Source organism: Melanotaenia boesemani, chromosome 19, assembly GCF_017639745.1.
Source record: "Melanotaenia boesemani isolate fMelBoe1 chromosome 19, fMelBoe1.pri, whole genome shotgun sequence".
In the NCBI taxonomy this organism is placed as follows: domain Eukaryota; kingdom Metazoa; phylum Chordata; class Actinopteri; order Atheriniformes; family Melanotaeniidae; genus Melanotaenia; species Melanotaenia boesemani.
This window is the reverse complement of record NC_055700.1, coordinates 20022537-20043753: the sequence shown is the minus strand read 5'-3', so window position 1 is coordinate 20043753 and position 21217 is coordinate 20022537. Positions and strand designations below refer to the sequence as shown.

The 21217-nt window shown below is 39.2% G+C and overlaps 1 long non-coding RNA gene across 1 annotated transcript; it reads right to left on the bottom strand.

The window, feature by feature from the left end:
- Positions 1-1749: 1749 nt before the first annotated feature.
- On the bottom strand, positions 1750-19455 carry LOC121630342. Its single transcript, XR_006008516.1, has 3 exons — positions 19445-19455; positions 17361-17365; positions 1750-1847 (listed from the first exon to the last, which is right to left on the bottom strand). It is a non-coding gene; the product is annotated as an uncharacterized LOC121630342 (long non-coding RNA).
- Positions 19456-21217: the final 1762 nt, after the last annotated feature.

The window sequence follows — 21217 nt, the reverse complement described above, 5'->3', positions numbered from 1 at the left end:
TTACATAAGCACGAAGCTTCAACACTGACTTAAACACTGACAAATGAAAGCAGTAACATGAGGTTGAGAACTTCCTTTATCAAACACCGAGTCAAGGATGAGACAGGGAGCTGCATTTCAGTCTAATATAAAAGAGGAAATTTTAGTATAGTATATGAGGAGATTTCACTATAGTATATGAGGGCATTTCAATATAGTGTAAAAGAGCATTTCAGTATGGTATTGTCATGGTTTGTGGTGTGGTTCCTGATTCTTGTGTTTGGTTTTTGTTTGTTTTGGTTTGTTGTCTTAGTTTATAGTTCTGGGTTTTTGTCATGTTTAGTTTCCTATATTTTCATGCTTTAGGTTTTCGGCTTTGTCATGTTTAGTTCAGTTTTCCTGTTTTCCCCCATGTGCTCAGTTTTTTTTTCCTGGCTGGTTATTTCACCTGCTCCTAATTACTCCCTCTGTCTACAAATACCCCATGGTTTTCAGTTTGCTTTTTCGGATCCTTATGTGGTTCATCCCTTGTAAAGTGTTTCCCTGTTCCTGAGGTTTGGGAAAAAAAAAAACATTTTGCCTGCACCAATTCTGCCTCCTGCCTGATCCGCCTGCGTTTGGGTTCTTACCCCCACCCACACACAACAGAAGGATCTGACCAAACATGGACCCAGCAGACGGTATGATAACACTCTTTGAATATCTTTGCCGAGAGGAATCTAAGAGCTCCCTGACTAGTGTGGACCCAGATCCTGCGACCCTGAAGCTTCCTCCCACAAGGTCCCGAAAGAGGAGACCGTCCAAGCGCCAGGAGTGGAGGCCCCTCGTGAGCATTACCTAAAGTGAAGTGGTGGGACGGCTCCTTGGGTTGGACACAGAGCCAGAGCCACTGGGTTATCCAGAGCAGTTGTCTTTCCAGGGAACCAGATTGGTTTATAGGACACCTCCACCCAGATGGCCCAGTTTGCATGTCCCTGTGTGTACTTATTTAGCTCCAAGGTCCGGCCAGCGCTGCATCCTCCAATGCCTGCTCCCTGGTCTGTTCCGACTCCTCAGCGTCCGACTCAAATGCCCCGGTCCTGCCTGCCCTTTAGCGTCTGACGACGCCAGCGCCCCGGTCTGCTCCAGTGCTTCAGCGTCCGACTCCTGCACCCAGATCCTGTTCGGCTCTTCAGCGTCTGACGCCTGCACCCAGGCCGAGATGCTCCTCACCCGCCTCTGGTTCCCGGCTCCAAGGGGGTCTCAGGTCAAGATGCTTCTCACCTGCTCTTGGTTCACTGCTCCAAGAAGATCGCTCTTCTGCCACCACCTGTGGTCCACACCACCGAGGAGATCACTCCTCTGCCACCACCTGTGGTCCACACAGTCAGAGAGATTGCTCCTCCTCTGCCTTTGGCACCTGGGCTCTCCATAATGTGGATGCGACAGAGCCTCCTAGAGATTAAGCTCCTGTCCCTGAGGCCTCCCAGTCATCCTCCAGAGACTCAGTTCCTGTCTGTGCGACCTCCCGGTTGCCTTCCAGAGATTCAGCTCCTGTCTGTGCGACCTCCCGGTCACCCTCCAGAGATTCAGCTTCTGTCTGTGCGACCTCCCGGTCACTCTTCAGACATTATGTTAACATCTGTTTGTCTTCCAGAGATTCGACTCCTGTCTGTGCACCTTCCAAATATCCAGATTCTGTGCATGAAGCTCTCTGGCTGTCCACCAGACCAAAGGTCAGCACGCCTTCCAGTGCTCCCGTCAGAGTGCCTTCCAGAGATCTGGCTCCACGCAGTGCTCCTCCCAGAGATCCGGCTCCACGCAGCACGTGTCCCAGAGATCCAGTTCCAATCTGCGTTTCCATGGGTCCAGCTTTAGTTTGTACCGCCCTCTGGCCATCCACCGGAGACCCTGTCTGCTCGGCCTCCAGAGATCCGGTCTGCCCGTTTTCTGGAGGTCCAGCTCCAGTCAGTGCAGCCCCCTGGCCGTCCACCAGAGATCAGGTCTGTATGTCCTCCAAGGGTCCAGCTCCAGTTCGTATCGCCCTCTGTCTGTCCGCCAAAGATCCAGTCTGCTCGTCCTCCAGGTCTTCCTCCGGACACCCGGCCCATGTCTGTTCACCATCCGGGTCACCCTCCAGAGAGCCTGCTCCAGTCTTCTGAGCCTCCAAGTCGGCCTCTAGAGATCCTGCCCCCGTCTTCTCGGCCTCTTGGTTGACCAGCTGAACCAAGTTTGCTGTCTGCGCGGCCTCTGTCTGCCCAGATTTTTCTGCTTGGGCCTGGTCCATCCTCCAAGGCCCTCTCTACCCGCCCGGCTTTGGCCCAGGGGACAATTCCATGCTCCCAACATTATGGGAACAGTTTGGGAATGGCCCTTTCTTATTACAACATTACTGTGCACCAGTGCACAAAGCAAGGTCCATAAAGACATGAATGAGGGAGATTAGTGTGAAACTTAACTGGCTTACACAGAGTCCTGACTTCAAGCCGATAGAACACCTTTGAAATTAATTAGGGTGGAGGCTGAGAGCCAGGCCTGTATTTGGTAATATGTATTGACTCATTGAGCACATTTGTTTGTTTTTTTTGTTTTTTTCCTCAAATTTGATGTTTTTTTTTCATGCTTTGTTGTTCATTTAAATGAAAGATGTTGATCAACTACAACAGACTAATCCACCAGTGCCAAGAGATGAAAACACATCACTCTAGTTATGAATTTCATTCATTAATTTATTATTTGGGGTTGCAGGAATGGTTATAATTTTGAAGTAAAATTTTACAACTAACAAAATCTTAGTTTTTTAATAATTTTCTCCATTTTCTACAGTTTGATACTTTTTTCCCTGTCCGTTTCTATGATCCTTTCATTATAAGCTTATCATCCTTTTATCCTTCAATTTCTGTTCTGCCTCCCTTTATCACTTCATCTCTCTGGCCCATCTCCTCATGAAAGAAGAAAGAGTATCTGTCTTAAGTGCCTCTCTGTATCCATACCCTCTCTTTTCTTCCCCCATCTCTCCACTTCATCTTGGATCTTTTTTTTGTCCCGTTGAAATATTGTAACTTTTGCCAGCCTCTTTTCATGACCAGTTTTACTGCAGTCAAAACACATCATCAACTGGAAATGCTACAGTAAACTCTTAGTCTATGTATATATCAATATATATATATATATATATATATATATATATTATTATTATTATTATTATTATTATTATGTTACGGCTCGTAATAGGGGTATGAGTGGGACGTAACACAAAAGACAGTCGCGATTTTAAAGTTGGAACACATCAATTTATTGTGGAGGGACTCAAAATAAAGGGGATAAAACAGGACATTAACTGAGATCCAAGTGTTGGCGTTAGCGGAACTGCTGAAAAGAACAAACAAAAGTTAAATCAGAAATTATACACGAAACCCGCCAAGTAAACCATCTCAAATTCAACAAACACTCAACGCTTAATTAACGCTGTTAATATTTTTAATCATGCATTAATGTTTTTTTTGTTTTGTTTTTTTTTTTTTTTTTTGTTGACCACTGGTTTTCATGACAGAAACATGGCATCCCTGTCTCTCTTCCCTGCTGCAGCAGTGCGTCTGAGGTAATCAGGAGAGAGCATTTATTAAAATGAAGAGACGTTGGCTGTGTCCGAATGTCCACCCTACTCCCTAAACCCTCATTGACTACATAGGGCTGCACTACATAGCACACTACATAGTGACTCATTCTCTTGGCAATTCGGACAGGAAGCTGCCTATTTTTTCGTCGCCAAAAAACCATGTGACTACCGCCGTCACCACGGCGACCACAACCCACGTCAAGATATCATTACAAATCCAATCCGAAGTTGTGTGTAGATATTTTTTTTATTCTTTATGTTGTATTTTATTCTTTGTTTGTTTGCTTATATGTAAATTCGTGCGGCTCAATTTTTTCGCTTCCTTGCGCCATGTTGAGCTGCACACTACTTTTCAAGATGCATTGTGGGTAATTTTGAGTGCCCTACTTTTTTATCTCTGGACATTCGGACACTCCGACAAAATGGCGTGACCCCTATATAGGGCACTATGTAGGGAGTAGGGTGCACATTCGGACATAGCAGTTTTCTTTCTGGAACTTAAGAAAGAAGAAGAAGAACCGACTTTCTCTTTGTCTGTCTAAACCCATGCAGATGGCAGAACATCATGATTTTTGGATGGGAAACTGCTCCCAAAAGACAATGAGAAACTTTTTATTTATTTATTTATTTATTTTAAATAAATGCGGCTTTAATTTATGCAAGACAGCAAAGGTAAGACATGTTTTCTGACTTTTACAAACGTAAAGCATAAATCGGGCCTTCTTCTGCCTCTGGTTCGGTGAATCTTGGTCATAGCGAGATGAAACTTCCAGCTGTGGAATCTGTGAGATGTGAGCTTTCAGTAGAGGAGTCGTTTGTTTGTGTTCATGGGGAGACATCATGTGTTTACATGTGTGTTCGGACTTTGTGTACCTGGTTTTTAACTTTTGTTGTCTTAACTGTGTTTGTTGGTGATAGAACTGGTTTTGCTGAGCTGGTAGCTGAGATTCTGGACTTTCTGTGTACCACACATGTTTATAGTTACATCTACAGACCTGACGCTACACCCGGAAATGAGACGTTAACCCCTTAACTCCTGGTAGCGGAGGCTGCACATGAAGCCAATACAGTCAAGCTAAGAATGAAAGGTTAGAGAAATTATAGGCCAGAAATCTGGATAATAAGTAATTGTGCATCTTGTGAATATTTCTCTCTTCACCATCTAGAAGCTGTGAGATTCTCATCCTGCTTTCTGTCTGTTCACCTGATGCTGATATTCATCACATATTGTTCCTTCTGTGTTTAGAAGGAAGCAGCTTCACAGCTTTACATTCACCCTGCTGACTTTTTACCTTTTAGTTAGTAAATCCTGAACATTTCATCCTTCTTTGTCATAAATATTTGATTTTATAAATATATATAAAGAAATATTTTCTGCTGCTAAAAAACTGCTGCTAAATCTGTTAATGTGTTTAGTGCAGCCTTTCCAATCCATTTTTCCCTCAGCCGACTAAATAAAACTCCTTTAGAGCTGCAAATGTTACAAGACTTTTCAAAAAGGCAGCTTAATATATATGTATATATATATATATATATATATATATATATATATATATAATGAAGGGCCACCATAGATTATTTGTTATGTCTGAAGAACCACATTTTCTTTCCATTTTTAGGTATTAAAATAAATATATAGATATAGATTTCTAGGATGTAGATATTTGTGGAAAATGATGTGAAGTAAAAGAAAAATAAAAGCCACTGGTTTCCAACCTAATGACAAGAAAGATAGATTTAAAAAAATATTTTAGCCATGTATATAGAGGCATTGTGGAAGGTCCAGAGAGACACTAGCAGCTCCAGAGTCGCAGGTTGGAGAGAACTGATGTAGTGTTTATAAACCAAAATTTACTGCATTTTCTTTATATAGCAGTAGACCTTCTTTTAAAGGGAAAGAGACATTTTGCGCGTAACAATGTGATTAATCGCGATAAAAAATTTTATACGTTGCCCAGCACAAATATATATATATATATTTTTTCTAAACAATACACAAATACATGTCTAGAAAATTAAGCTAAAACATTTTAGAAAAAGTTATTGATCACTTCTAGTTTCAGTGCATTTTGTAATTGTTGGATAAACTATATATCAATAAATTAAAAGCTTAAAAAATCAAGCCAGCTTAATATGCGACAGTACAGCCTTGTGGCTTCTAAACACAGAACTAATGCTGTTTCAGGATATTCAAGCTCCATGGCCAGAGGAGCTAATCAGGAGATTTAAAAAATTGCTTGGGGCAAATCACATTGTCAGTGTGTTGCCAAAAGAACTATTTAATCTCCAGTCACAGAAAGTTCTCGATCAGGAAATCTTAAAGATATTTTGAAAAATATAGAGCACAAGCTGCTTGTGCAGTAAAATAATCTCATTATTAGATGCGCTTGTAACCTTTTGAACAACATATCATCCTCTCCTGAGGATGATAATGAAACTAGAATAAGTCATGTGGACTCTGACTGCTGAGAGGAAAGGTTGGAGACCTGAATAAACAATGTATGAATAGAGGTTATTGACGTTTAATACAAAATAAGCCCAAACAAAGTGCTTAAATAGATTCTGCATCTATATTTTCAAAAGTTTGTAGATTCAAATATTAACTTAGTTCATCCAAGTTTATCATTATTAATTTATATGCATTTGACATGTATAAGTCTGCAGCATTTAAATAACATATTTTTACATGTTAGGACAGGAACTCATCCTGTCCACTGACAGTAAAACAGTATAAAATTGAAGCAGACTTAATTTAAACTTACATAAGGCCTACTTATAAAAACTGTAGACGAGTAAGACCTGAGCTGCTGAATTTAACCAGTGTCCTCCACATTGATAAAAAGTAGGCTGGTCTTGCCTAAGTACCAGACTGAAAACTGCTCCCACAGCAGCTTTCATAGGAACAGAATAATGTTCAAGTTGTTTAGCTCAGTACAGGTTGTAATCTGTGTATTTTAACCTCTATATAAAACAGTATAGAATTATCACAGGTGGAGACAATGCAGATTATAATATATTATGTCATGCACCATGGCTAGTCTAGCAACATTAATGTAGCCAGCTGGTAAAGTGAGCTGAGAAGACAACAAACTGTTAACCAAATGTACTCAAAGGGTTTGAATAGGTAAGGTGATTTCCTAATAAAAACGTTTTAAAAATTCAGTAAGTCTGTGTACATATAATAGTAACTGCAGTTTGTTTAATGCTTGACAGATTTGCAAAACGTAAGTATTTTGTAAAGAAAGTTATATGTTCACAAATTTGTGTGATACTTCCTTTCATCTCCTGTACAGAAAAACATCTGCATTAAAACTTTAGTATTTGGATTTAGAGGACATCTGTCCCAGGGAAGCATTACTTCCTGGTTTGATTCTCTGTAGAGCACAACTCCTTAATAGCAGCAATTTGCTCTAATTTAATGGGCCCAAATGACTCATTTAGAAATTGGGTATATAGCAAAACACTTTTGAATTATCACAGTTTCCTTCATATCCAGTCATCTAGTAATTGTCTAATAATTGTGAAGAAAAGATGTCATTAGTAGAATATCCTGTTGCAAAGGTCAATCTGACTACACACTGGCCTGGCATCCAGACAGTAATATCAGTTACTGTCAGCATCACAGAGACCACAGAGCTAATCGTGCCAAGTTTAAAATATGTTTCTGGCTCAGTCCAGGTCCATGACTCAAATTCAGAGATATCAAGATTAGAATCAAGCTAATCAAGTTTTCATGAATGAATAAATAATGTGTAAACATCAACAGTGCCACAACAGACTTTAATAGCATTTTCTTTTCAGCCATGCGTCAACTGCTGAAAACAGCAGAGTAATCTGAACAATTCATATACAGCAGAAATCATGATATTGATGTTAAACACAGGCATGGGTTTTTAATCACTGGATGACCAGAGATGAAATGTTTAACTCCTAGTTGTCTAGGTGGTGTCAAGGATGTGGTGTATGGATCCAAGGAGTAAGCTTTTGGAGAATGACAAAGAACAGTTTATTGAAAGGTGCAGATGAGGTTGGCAGGGTTCACTGAACGGACGGGCTGGAGCGGGCAGACAGGGTTTTCCAAGATGCAGGCGGGGCACGGACTGGTTCTTTGGAAGAGAGACGTCAACAGGTTAGTCACAGGAAGACACAACAGAATCTGATAACGTGTACGACTGGTTACCACGATGAGTAGTATAATCCAGCGATGACTGGAGGTCCGGGTGAGGTTTATATGGAGATGATAATGATGCCTTGATGTCCTCCAGCTGCGCTGTCCTGATAGCAGTGATTGGTGATCCAAATATGGTCAGCAGGAAGCAGGGAATGGAAGTGAGCGTGAGCCATGACAGGTGGTGTCTAACAAACAACGAATGGTTGGCAAAACCAGGTCATGTAAAGAGAGACAGCATTCATCCAACTCTGGATGGGGCAGCTCTCATATTTAGGAATATGGATGAATTACACTGACGTAAGGTAAGTGAGGTAAGTGATGGCAGAGGTGCTCCTGATGATTGTCTGCTATGTTATATGCCATGGGATGATCTGTTTCTTTACATGTGTTGCAGCAGTTGCTCTTTTGTGTGTGTGTGTGTTTTTGTATTTTTTTTTTCTTCTTTTTACTCTCTTTTTCTTTTGTCTTCTCTGCCAGATCCAGCATTAAAATGTAAATTCAGCAATAAACAAATACAGATAAAAAATAGTAATAAAATATGAAAAGGAGTCTTATATCCATTAAGGTCTTCCTTGCAAAGCAAACTTATTGGGTACAACACAGCAGCCACACTGTCATTCTGCTTGCTATTATAACGGACAGGGAAAAAAGTCATATGGATGAATGAATTAATTAATAGTCTGAGACAATGACAATGTTAAGACCAGAAGACAGAGTTGCAGTCTTACATGCTTCTCTGCCGCCTCCCACCTGCTGCCACCCTCCCAAAATTTCATATTAACTTTGTCTGTCACTCCAGCACCCAAATTTAATAAATTAAAACAAAGACAAGTACAGCTAATCCTGCAAACCCAATAAAAAATCTGAAAAAAACAAACGGAGTAAAAAATAAAATGATTAAATGTGGTTTATTAAACATTTGATATCTCTTTTCTACGTTTCTGTCAGACAGCACTGATTGGTTATTATATTGATGTATTACTCGCTGCAGCAGGAGGATATCAGCATTAATGAATCAGCTAACTGTTTCAATTCCCCTGCTCTAGGATGGCAGGAACAACAGACGGAGGAAGAGGAGTGGCAATTCTCTTCCAATCATGGTCATTAATCAGTCCTTGATCTAAGATTAGTTATAGTTCTATTGAATGTCTGATTCTCAAATTCTCTTACCCAAAGTGGAAAATAGTGAAACCACTTCTGTTACTTGTAGTGGATCATCCATGTGTCCCTTATTCAGAATTTCCTTCACAGCTACTGTACTTGTGTTCATGTAATTTAGAAGAATTACACTTAGCATGGACAGAAAGTTTAATAGTTTACAACGAAGCACTTGTACAGCTAAACTGTTTGTCATTCACCATGAATAGAGAAGAACAAGAACAACCCCAGGAAGCTATAGATGGTATATTCCATTAAAGAGAAAATCCATGATATCCTTCCCATTATAGATTATGTTTATGATGTACAGCAACTTTAGATGTGTCTGTAGAACCTGATTTATGTTTGCACTGTTTCTGTGTTATTGAACTCTGAGCTATTGAGAATATTAGTGTCATCTAGACCATCTATTTGTATTTGAGACACCATCCCAACTAGACAATTCAATTTTTTTTCCCTCAATTAATACTTCTATATCAGATTTAATCAATACGGTAGAAAGTCTGTAAACTGATGGCTTTTAAGGTTACTGTAAACAAGATTTACTTTCAGGTAGCAGTGGCGATAAAGCAGGTTGAATCTTGTTTCATCCCAGTCTATCCGTCATTGTGTCCTTGGACAAGGCACGTCGTCCTCCAGTGTCGGACCGCTAGCATATGAAGGTTTGGTGGTGGTCAGAGAGGCAAGGAATGGGCTTAAAACTTTCTTTTTAGATAAAGCCTAAAGTAAGGGCTGACTTGGGAGACCCTTAGCCTTACCTTTAGCTTTACTGCTTAGGCTGCTGGGGGGACATCCCATGATGCACTGAGCTCTTGCCCTCATTTTTCTTGTCATTGTGCTCTATTCCCCATGTATATGGTGCTGTTGTCATTCACTTTTTCTCCTCTTTTAAGTTATGGTGCTTGTTGAGCATAATTTAATGATTAAAATTAATCCTTTGTGTGTCCTTTGTATGCTTATACTGGTCTACCATACCTAACAAGTGAGACCCACATTGTTGTAAATCAAGAAATGTTGACCTTTTCTATAAGTTCATATAGTTTGTTTCTGCTAAAGGACAAATGGATGGCATACTGTAAGAGACAATGAATGAATCAAGGAAATAGTATGTCTGAGTATCTCCAAATTCACAATTTCAAATGTTGGAGAAAACCATAGAAATCAATCCCATCAACTGGGATGAAATCAACTTTCACAGGATCATAACTAGAAACAAAGTTTATCAATCACAAGCATTTAACAACCCATCATTAGCTGTGTGCTAATTTTCAAGTACTGAACTGCCACCAACAAGTTCAGCCCATTTTACTCCACAAACATATTGAAAAAAAACGAGAAAAATAAAGCTGAGATGACTGAAATTTTATTATTTTGTTAAAGAATAAAACACAGAATCAAAAGCAAAGAAGGATAACTAGATAATATGCACCCCACTCAAACTCCACAATTTAACAATACTTATAATCAGCAAATTCAATCAGCAAAGTGGAAATAATTTGGTGAAAACTAATGCAAAAACATTCTGCAGCCTGTAGACTTCCTGGTGTAATAAATAACTAAAAGTTAAAAGGCCAAGGTAACGCCTTGACTGTAAAATGGAAATTACCCACCGAAGTCTATCCTCAGAAGAGCATGAGCTAAGAATAATGAGATGACATCCACCTGGCAGACTGTCTCCCACGCAAACTTACAAGCTTCAAGTCTGTGCTGCTTATTAGAACTTAGCTTCCACTGATTTCTCTGTGCCTTTGGACCTCACTTTGTTGCAGTTAACCTTACATTTTTACTCAAAAACAATACACCAGTATGCGAAAGTTTTATGGAAATCTTCAGACCTCTCAAGACAGTGGACGGAGATGTCTCTCTCACTCACTCACTAACAACCCTTCTAACAAGTCAGCATCAAATCATTCTGTCAAGGAGACAGATGCTGAAATAGAGCTCTGATGTCATAGAACATGTGTATATTTGTTTAAATAAGCATGTGCATGTTTAAGCCCACCCTAAAGTGGTTTTGCCGTTGTTTAATCAAAGATACAGGGCCTTAATATAAAATTCTAACAATGTAAAAGTTTGGTTAGGTTTAGGTTTCCTAATTTAAAATAGATTTTTTTGTGAAATAAATGGTCAGTGTTGTGTTTGGTGAGTTGATTATTTCCACCTCTGCCTGTAAATGAATGCCTTGTTCCTCCACTTGCTGTAACTTTCCAGCCATTAAACTGCGTTCCTGACTCGTTTGATGGCACATTGACATTATTATTCACATTTCTGGAGCCATTGCTGCCCAACAGCGTCCAGAGGCTGACCAACCGCACTTCACAACTTTTTCTTTTGGGATGCTGCGCGATGTTGCAGCCCAGTTTCCATTGCTTATGTAACTGGGATAGTAATTGTGTTACTGTATTTAATTTAAGTTGTATTAAAATAAAATTTGAGTCAAATGTCTGTGCAACTTGGTAAAGTTTTATAGATTTTTGAAAAACAATATTTCTTCATTGATGTTTGGCAAAGCCTGCTCCTCTTCTGGCACAGTATTTCTCCAGCTTTGGAGAGGCTGCATCTGAAAGAAACACAAGAATTAGATGACATTTAACCAACTTCAAAAACATTCAAATCAATGCTGATGGTGTTTAGAAACCAACTTGGCTGTCGAAGGTCCCGCAGGTCGTTGCACTCCTCCTAAGCTACAGACCCAGACGATTCACCTGAGGCTTTCTAGATAGATGAATCCATATTGGCATCCAATTTATCCACACCACAGGTGCACCCATGAATGACATTTTGTTGCAAATGTCTCAGATAGCAACACTTTAAGCGAACATACTTAACAAATCTAAAATAAAAGTCTAAAACAGTTTAGATAGAGTTTATATAATTAATTTTCAAAGTATGCTTTTTCAAAGCTATGTAAAAAACAACAATATATAAGAAAAGGAATCAGCCTAATATGGTGATAGATTATGTAACGAGGCGTCGGATGGTGTGATCATGTGGCTTGACATGTTGAAGCAACATGTCAAAACAATTTTTACAAGACTTATAAGATTGAGGCAGAACTAAGCAAATGAGCTTGAGCAAAACATAACTACTAGGAGGGAATTGGACTCCAAACTGAACTGGTAATATGAGACTTTCTCCCACAGCAATATTCCAAGTGAACCGGAATTTGAATCTTTTTACTGTCTTTCACTTTAGCCTGCTACTGTTTTCATTTTATGTATTAATAATTTTATTATATATCCCTTTAATTAGTTTTATTAGATTTTTGACAGATTTTTTTTTTTTTTTTTTTTTTTGGATTTTACCTTTTTAAAATAAATAAATAAATAAATACATAAATAAATAAAATCATCACTTATTGGAAACTATGCCTCTGCTCAGTAACATTGGAGGAAAACAGGAAAAAGAGATAAGTCAAGCTTAAAAATGTTTAGTTTAGTGCTTTGTGTTTTACTGGCTGGATAAAGCTCCCAGTACAGGTAGGATGCAAGATGGATGCTGAATTAACCATTTAGAAGGGCAATCTCTGAGAAGAAGTGTGTCTTTAAGGTAGTTACTGTGTCAGAATTACTGACAACTAGTGGTGAAAATGGACATAGAAATTAATTCAAATACTAAGTGCAGCTGTGAATGGACGGTGGCCATCAGTGGTCAAATATTTCCAGACATAAGCCTGATTTCATCTTTCAGTGGATCCAGTGGCCTGAGGTGTAGCATAACTGCAGTACAGATAACTACTTCAACACTGTGTACATGCATACTGTCTTTTCTAGCATCTATCAAACAAAGCTGGTGCTGCAGTTTGAAGCTCAACATTCTCACTTCAGTTGTTTGTCCATTCAGAGACACCGTAGCAAGAATGGTGGTATGGCAGCTACCAAGTATGTGGACCACAAGTAGATTTAAACGGCTCATTCTATGAGAATAAAAACAAAGTAGTTATTTTTTTGTAAAGTGATTAGATACCAATAGACAGTTTTTAATTAAAATTCCACGTCACTGATCTTTAATTTAGTTGCACATTGCAGTTTTAAAACAATATATTAAAGCAGATATTTTTAGATGTGTGTACAGATATTACTTTCAAGTACACAATATCAAAATTTGGTTCAGATTATGAGTTTTATTTCTACCCTCACTTCTTAGCCTACTTACCAGTTACAATTTTGCTGTGAGTGGTTGTCCAATAATCTGATCATTGCACTGTCTGGGTTCAGGGTTTAACTGCCTCTGGGCCATTCGTTGCTAAAAATGGAACCTCATAAGTCAGGATCTTGTGTGATATGCTTTGAGAAAGCTTTATAAATCTTCTTTGAAAAGCTGTAGGGCTCCATCCATTCTTATGATGGCAGCAGGATAACAGAAAGTGAAGGTGAGCTAGAAAGAGAAGGAGAAAGTTTCACACACCAAAACAGAAATGGATCGGGTACATATGGGGGAATGAGTGAAGAACAAAAAAGACTGACATAGCAGCATGCATATCATGGAGTAAAAACGGGGAATACAGAGAGCGAGCGAGCAGAAGAGGAGTGTTATCAGGGAGCCCCAGCCCTGGCAAAAATAATGTGGCAGTACAGTAACAGGCAGGATGGTGGAAACAACATTTGCATTGAATGAGAGGCTACAGCCAAAACCTGCTGGCTGGAGATGCATCCTGATGAGGTGCAATAAACTCTTAACTCTGTTTAGTACATGATTCTGTGTTTAGTGTGCATTTATTTTCCTTACTGTCCTGATTTTGCTCTGTTACATTTTTTAGTTTTGTTGTCTGACATGCTTTAAGATCTGCCTTATTAGTATTTTTTCTTCTGGTGCAAATAAAGGACACATGATGACAGCAACTAGTTTGGTGGTTTGGTGTTTACACTTCCATGTGTGTTCCATAAATGGGTTTGACATGTTAATCTGCTCAATATTCATGTTTATGAAAGACCTCGTAAACAAAAAAACTGATTATTGTGCACTCTCTGTTATACAGTTTTGCAACATTTAAATATACATATAGGCAAAATATTACTTTGAAATTTAAACTTTCGTCCAGTCTAAATCCTGGGATGTGATCTCCCCAAAATACACAAAGAAAGTTAAAACATTTTTTGACATACTCTCATTCTCTTTTTTGTTTTTTGTTTTTTTTTTCTTTCTTTTTTGTTTTTTTTTTATCGAGAAGACAGGATGAACTTGATCTGATAATTCTTTCTACATATTTGAGGCAATCTCTGTTAGAGTTGGAATTATGTACATCTATTACAGTTTTTCTCAAATGCTAAAACACAAAAGCCAATCCCCTAAACCAAATGACCAGTCGTCTAAACACATTTACTAAATCTAGCCATCATTTTCCAATATCATAAACACATTTCACATGAAGACACAATTCACAAAACACAATCCTCCTTTCTCATAAATCAAAACACATTTTTCCTTGCTAAAACACAAGTTGCATAAGAACTCTGCTCATATTCTCAAATGAAAGCTCATGTGATGCAAAATGCTTGCCACAGTCAGCAATATTTGAACACAATGAACACACCTGGCGTCATTCATTACACACAACGACTCAAAATTGAAGACGCCTGTTAGTAATGCTGTGACCACATGTATAAAAGCAAGTTCAGAGTGCACAGTTTGCTGAAGATTCCAAACAAACAAAATGGATGAAGGCAGAGTCAGGGGAAGAGGAATTCGAGTCAGAGGAGGAAGAAGAGCTGGGCAATGGAAGAAGAGGAGCAGGCCAACGACGAAGAGGAGTTCAAATCAGAGGAGGAAGAGGAGGAGGCCAACAAGGGAGATGAGAAGATGCAGGAGGGAGAGGAGGAGGTCCAGGACTGTTGATAGTTTAAACTTTGAGAGCATTGAGGATGTCAGCTTGGCCACAATAGACCGAGTTCTCCGGCACCAAAAGATGCGGATGAAACAGGTCTATAGGGTTCCCTTTGAGCGCATCTCTGCGCGACACAAAGTTCTACGTTACGAGTATGTGCAAGTAAGTATACATCCATGTTCACAGTACAGTTTGTGGACATACTGTGTTGCTCAGTGGCCTACATTACTTCTGGATGATACTGTGCTACCTGATTGACTGTTGTTCTCAACACCTGTGCACTTTCACATTTTCACAGAGGATATTACAGTTGGACGCGATGGCCAGACCTCATGAGTACCTCTTCCTGGATGAGGTTGGCTTCAACCTGCAGAAACGAAGACAAAGAGGCCGTAACATCATTGGCCAAAGAGCCACCACTGAGGTTCCTGGCCAACGGGGGGGTAATATTACTCTTTGTGCGGCCATGGGTTCGGGGGGGGGCTTGTCCACCGGCATGCTGTCCTTGGGTCTTACAACACCCAGCGTCTCCTCAACTTTCTAGAGGAGCTAAGAGACATCCTCCTGCTCCGCCAACACCATCCTGGGCCCACACATCACATTTATGTGATCATTTGGGACAATGTCAGCTTCCACATAACAAACCAAATCAGAGTGGTTCACCACCAACAGTAACCAGTTTTTAAACGTCTGTCTGCCACCCTACTCCCCTTTCCTGAACCCTATAGAGGAGTTCTTCTCATCGTGGAGATGGAAGGTTTATGACAGACAACCATACAGAGAACCTCCTAAGGGCAATGGAGCTGGCTTGTGATGACATCCCAGTGGAGGCCTTCCAAGGATGAATTTGCCATTCCAGGGCGTTTTTCCCGGGGTGCCTGGCAAGAGACAATATAGCCTGCGACATGGATGAGGTGATGTGGCCCGATGCAGCTCAGCGACATGATGCCGCACCGTGATTGTGGGGTGTGTGTGGTGTAAATAAAGTCAATAAAAAAACTTCACACCCTGATCATGTTTTCAAGAGTACTGTTGTGTGCAATAGATTCTGCCATGAGTCGTGTTACAGTAGTGTACATGCAGTATTTTCTATAGATTTATACTCTTCATATGAAACTCACAAATCTAAATGCCTAATCTTCTGCAGAGATCTAAGAAGATCTGTTACTGTAAAGTTTCTAAAAATATGCATTGACAGTTATGAAACAAAGACCCGTCTCACAAATTGAGCATTGTGTTTTCAACTGTTTTGCTGTAGTGTGTAATGATGTGTATAGAGTTTACATGTTTGAAAGCTTCGAGCTGCTCTTTTGGTGTGGAAGTTTGAGCTTTGAAGTTCGAAGGTGTGGTTGTGTTTATGTAGCTTTAGAAAAGGGTGTTGTGTTTAGGCATTGGGGAACATGGAGGAAACATTTGTGAAATGTGTTTTAGCATTTGAGAAAAACTGTAAGAGGTCCCCCTAGGAATACATGGACAACCAATTTACTGTCATATATCTGTATGTGGAAAGAAGACTATCACTTTTTAGAGGCTATCAGATTAATTCCTTTTTGTCACCAGTCTCAAAATGCAATTGTTTAATCCCAGCAGGACAGTGGTTCAGATCTGGGTTTATCTACAGATTTCAACTCGTAGAATGAAGATTATGCTCAGTCTGGTTTGTGTGTGTGTTCCTTAGCAGATGTCTTTAGAAACAGATGCAGTGTGATGAATTTGTCTATCTAGAGTTATTCGGATGACAACAGAGTTAGTCTGAATGACTACAATCTAGAGACAGAGAAAACTCTATTTTGTGTAGCAATAAGGGTGTAAAAGCTAGTAAATGGAAACGATGAGTAAGATCATCACTTAAAACACTTAAAATTCACCTATGAATTGGTGGGAAACATTATTGAAAGGCTTTGGATAGGAACTAAATTCCACTTCCATATTTGTCATTGAAAGGTTTTAAAGTAAAAAGGCAGAAATGCTCCACAAAGCAGCTCCAGAGGCATCAGGGAAAATAATATCAGCTATTGCACACTTTATGTTCGTGTTTTTGTTTTAAACTTGTGATTTATTTTCCTGAATTTTAGAGTGGTTGTGAGATACTTTATATTCATAGATTATTTTGTCTCTGTCACATTTGGAGGAGTTAGACCCCAAACAGGCTCACAGGAGACAGCCACCTGATATGAATAAAATAGAATAAGTACAAAAGCACCGTTTCTACAATATTATAGCAGCAGCAACTATTTTTATGTGGCCACTGGACAAAGCAAGACAAAAACGGCTTTGATCTTTGGATCTAAACAGAAAATAAATTCCTCATTGAAACCCAAAGGCCATATATACACAAATACAGTAATCCTTTATGTTGCAAATATAAAAAAAGTTGTATCCATCCAATCCTGAGAGGAAGCTTTTCTCCACAGAACATTAAACTGGACACAGGATGAGCAAATGTACTCACATTACCCGTCAGCTATTGTGAAGTTGGGGCTATTTGTGATGCAGACTTCACGTTTCACATCAAAGTCATAAAAGTTGCTTGTTGGACCAGTATTAGCCTCCAGCTAGCAGATGACATACATCTGTTCACTTCTTCACATCTTAAACTCAGAATTTAGATGACATTGGGGAGACTCTACATTCTCTGTAGATAAACGTGAAAAAAAGCCGTTTTGTGTCAAACACAGCACACTGCTCTGCTCTGTGATGATAGATATAAGCAAAGGTCATGATGACTTTTATTTCCCCTCATAAGAGTACATTTAAATGCCAGTAAAAGAGAGTTTTCACTGTGAAATGTAGAAGCAAAGTCAGTAGTAAAAAAAGTGTAAGGAGACCTTTTTAAAGCTATTTTGTTATTTCCCTTGATTTATCCGATTAACAGAATATAATTGCATGTGACCAAGAATCATAGGACAAATTACAATTTGAGTGCTGAATAATAATTTATGAAATGAAGTGCAAAGTAAAGGCGAGTTAATGGAACCAAAGATTACTATTCAAATTTTAAGTACTTTATCAGCAGGCTACTATTGCTACAGTTGTTGTCCAGAATATATTAAGTCTAAATTGGAATAAGAATTCAGCTTTCTTATGGTTCCAAGCACAAGTGACAGACAGCTGACTGTGGATTAGAAAGAAAGATGGGTTGATGCATTCTTAGGATGTTGATTTATAAATTTAAGCTAAAAACCACTTGACGCCACATTAAGCACCAACCAGGGTTCATTCGTTTCAAAACTGAGAGCAAAAAAAAGCAACTCCACAGAGAGAGAAAGAGCCAGGAGCTTATCAACATTTTTTTTTCACGACTGCTTGCTGAGGGGTGTCTTTTATGTAATGGATCTACAGGCTTTCATAGTAAATGAGTTGCAGAGGGTTTGTGACAGAAAAGTGGAAGAGGAAAAAACAGAAATAAACAGCAGGGATTTAGAGAAACGGTACACATGCCAATATATGCTGATTTATACTTCACATAAGATATAATTATGCATTAATTAGTCAAAGTGATGAGCAATGGGAAGTTAATCAATGTGAATTATTGTGAGTTGTTGTTTAGTGTTTACTTATAAATATGCTCAAGTCTACATGAAGAATCCGTTTATGTACACTTTTTTTTTCTTTTGTTCCGCACACTGAGCAATGAAATTAAAACTATGTTGATATTTATCACAGTCTACGCCTTGCATGCCTACTGTGATTCTGAGTTCTGTGAAATTAGCATGTATCATTTAGCAGTAAATAGTAAGAAATGGGTACTGTGATGGATTACTCTGTCATAGTGTTGCCATAACTGAAACTGTGGAGATGATGGATGAAGACTGTGTCACAGGGTGTTTGAAGTGATGGAGCAGTCACACTTTGTTCCCTGTACCACACTAAAGACTACAGATATATATGTAGTAGTGTTGTGTTAAGTCACCTGTGCTGACTTAAATACATACACACACATACATTTATAGGCACACACAGATAAATCTGGCTGGTAGTTAACTGGTGCCTAAGTTTCAATCTTATTAACTGTTATTAAGATGCATGACAATCAAAGGATGACAAAGAGGTTTTCTTGGATGGATGGATGGATGGATGGATGGATGGATGAAAAAAATAGCAGGAAGGTGCATGGTGACAGGTTAAAAGGGTTTAAGATTAAAACAGTGATACAAAATACAAATTTCATAGATGGATAAACAATGTAAGTGAAAGCCAGAAACAAGGATTCCAAACGGCAACAGTTAGAGGGTAGAAGATTATTTCAGGTCAGCTTGTAGCGTACACATCTGTGAGGGAGGCCCCCTGCTGAGCCAATAATCCCCCTGGCTCTACAGAACAGAAAATAAAAAAAGGGGGGAGAGGAAAAAAAAAAAGTTTGAGAAGTGAACTAAATGCTGACTCTAGCGCCACTCCGAAATAAGAGGGCCAGAAATATTATAGGATTATGGAGCTGATTTCACAGGGAGACGGGCCAATACTTGAGGTTGTGCTCAGTGAACACCCTGGAGTTTTAGTTGCTTACTTTCAATACCTTTCACTCTATCCCCTACTACTTTCAGTCAGAAGCCAGTGACCACAGACGAAAGCTGTATTTTGCTAACATATTAACACTTCAGCGCAGTCTCAGTTTTTTGTAGTTCAAAGTGAAGTCATATTACACTCTTCAAAACCAACCAGTATTTCATATAATATTGACAAACCAGTATTCCGCAATAATGGAGTGGGTGACATAATTAGACTTCACTGCTTTTCTTCTTCAAATCCAGATTGTGATTAAAAGGGCCACTCACTATTTTTTTAATTATTGTTGCTGCATATTGCTTTAGAATACCAGCAGCATAAGAACAATTTCACATGACAGTGTTTTTTTTTTTTTTTTTTTTTTTTTGTAAGAACTGTGTTTGCCTTTTCAGTGCAGTGTTTTCAAATTCAATTTAGTTCAAATTGATTTAACAAATTTAGGTTTGGCGACCAAGTGGCAACCTCTGGCAGTGAAATGTGAAGCCTATAAGGAAGTTCACCTCTCATCCGCTAGGGGCTGGCTCTAAAACGTTCAAAATGTTTAAAGCTTGGTACAAAAATCCATTTTAGGATCAATAGGTCAAGTTTACCTTCATGACAACTGTGAGGGGAGTGATTTTTTTTTCTAACTCATTCGTTTGGATGTTATATAATCTTGAAATTCACTACAATTGGGGGCGTGTCCTTTTGATTGACAGGTATCCAATATCCCCGGCAAGAAGGGAGAGTGCAGCACACCTGCGGTTTTTAGCCGACTATCACCGCACTTAGCTTTAGCCCGCTTACCTCCGTTAGCTGGTTAGCTACCATTAGCTCTGGGTTAGCTCGATTAGCTCTTAGCTACAGGCAGCTCAGAATTTGATGAATGTTAATCATCCACCCTCACCTTCACAGTCCCCCTCTTAGCTCCACCTCTTTGCCCATTTTTGATTTTCCGGGAATGACGACACGCGTGAAACTGCCAAGATGCCGCCCAATGAGCTTCATTTCAGCTCTTCAGAAACCTACGAGTGACGTCACAGAGGCTCCGTCCATCTTTTATATACAGTCTATGGCTGCCTTTCACCTGCTAAATGCTGGGATAGGCTCCATCTTCCCTGCAATCCAAAATTGAAATAAGAGGCAAAGAAAAGAAATTAATGATTTAATTTTGTGTGTATTTTGATTATAAAACATACACAAGCGACAATGGCTCATAGCAGGTCCAATAACCGGAAGGTTGGTGGTTTGATTCGTGCTTCATTCCTGTCAATCTGTCATTGTGTCCTTGGGCAAAAAACTTCACCCTCTTTCACTCCAGTGCCGGAGTGCTGGCATCACCGGTGTGTAAATACTTGACAGTATGAATGAGGATTGACTGGATAGTGGATTTACTGTAAAGCACTTTGAGTGCCTCGAAAAGTGCTATGTAAGTCAAATCCATTGTTATTATTAAATCTTTTTCATTGCTCCACCAAAGAGCATCAATAACCTGATAAGTATCCTTTAAACAACTTTTTTTAAGGGCACTGCTATGGTAAATATTGCTCTATTTAATGTGTCAGTTTAGTAATTTAAGAAAAGATAATATCACAAATCATCATGACTGGATGCTTCGAGTTCTTTATTTCTAATGTAACTCAGGGCTGGTTAATCTAAAAGGGTCAAGTTCCTTTTAAAGCAACAACATCTTGAGTAATTTTTCAGAGAAATGTATGACATAGTACATATTCTAGTGCTGAGATGAGTGACATGGATTAGATATGCATTCATTAAAATAAACCTCGATGAAATTAATGGTTATTAATATGTTTATGACTACCATGACAAGACCTTCTGAAATATGAAACAGGCGGATCACACCAGTAAAGCCACACTGTTTATCTCGTGAGCAGATCAGTGTACTTTGCTGAACTTTTAGCATCTTAATGAGGGAACCCTTGAAGCATCAGATGTCTGGTAAAGCAGCAAACTTGCTGAGGGAAACTGTTAGACGAATGGG